The 1260-nt window shown below is 42.1% G+C and overlaps 1 protein-coding gene across 3 annotated transcripts in view; it reads left to right on the top strand.

The window, feature by feature from the left end:
* PC (pyruvate carboxylase) overlaps window positions 1–1260 on the top strand; it is a 473285-nt gene that overhangs the window by 442714 nt on the left and 29311 nt on the right. The gene's annotated exons all lie outside the window — the stretch shown is intronic.

Raw genomic sequence — 1260 nt, 5'->3', positions numbered from 1 at the left:
AGAATGGGAAGGAGGAGGGGAAAGAAAGTAGCTTTTATCCCAGCCGCACTGCTGAGCCTGCACAGCATCTTAAGCTGTGATTGCCTTTAACACTTTAATAGGAATGAAGATGTTCGTGGCGTGACAGCTCCTCTTTGTGTATTCTCACCCTGTGGGATGCCTTTTTTTTTTCGAGGACCCTTCTCTTATTCCTTTATAGGGTACTTAAGGATTATATTGGATGATGTTGCAAAAATAAATAGGGCAGATATCAAGTATCTGCTGGAATTCTTAAGCTAGCCGAGACTGTTTTTGAAAAAAAATTTTTCATTTATAGTTTTTGCACTTGGAGTTAAGTCAGGTCAGTCCTGCGCCACGGTGGCTGCTGTGAAACTACAACCCCCAGCAGCTGGAGGACTGAAGGTTGCTGACCACTGCCCTAGAATATACTCTTTGCTCATACATGTAAGAACTTGCCCTTATTGTAGCACTGGAGCATGAGATGATCTCCTAGAATGGATTTTTAATACACCACTTTTTTTTTTTAAATTCGGATAGATTGCGGACCCATTACAATTAGTGATGAGTAAACGTGCTGGGATAAGGTGTTATCTGTACATGCTCGGGGGCTAACCGAGTGACTTCGGCGTGCTCGAATATTATGTTCGAGACCCCGCAGTTGCATGTCTCGCGCTGTTAGACAGCTGCAACACATGTAGGGTTTGTGTAACAAACAGGCAATCCAGCATGTATTGTGGCTGTCGAACAGCCGTGCGACATGCAACCGCGGGGACTCGAACATAGTATTCGAACACGCCGAAGTCACTCAGCACACGAGCATGGAGGGATAACACCTTATCTGAGCATATTCGCTCATTGCTAATCACAATCTGCCTGAAAAGGCAAATTGTCCATAAAAAAAATAAATGGAGGCGTATCCTTCTTTGATGCGTTTTGCGGATCAAACTTGCCAATATAAGTCAATGGCTCCATGAAAAAAGACACCACATTGATATCATCTGTCCGAATTTTACTCTTCGGGAGGAGAAGCTAAGGTTTTTTTTTTTCCCAAGACCAGAAAAATAGAAGCAATAAGAATTGCAAAAATTGTTGAAAAAACAAAATTCATGGACCCAGGAGACTGAAAAAAAACAAAAACTATTCCTTTTTCATGACTTGTGAAATCAGATGAATGAACATTTTCCATCAACATGTTTGTAATAGAAATGAGTGGCGCTACATGGGTGCTGCTCATCGCTTCCTACCTGGTCGGTAGTTCTT

Source organism: Ranitomeya variabilis, chromosome 2 (assembly GCF_051348905.1).
Source record: "Ranitomeya variabilis isolate aRanVar5 chromosome 2, aRanVar5.hap1, whole genome shotgun sequence".
Lineage (NCBI taxonomy): Eukaryota > Metazoa > Chordata > Amphibia > Anura > Dendrobatidae > Ranitomeya > Ranitomeya variabilis.
The sequence above is the reverse complement of the archived record's forward strand: the minus strand, read 5'-3'. Positions and strand labels throughout refer to the sequence as shown.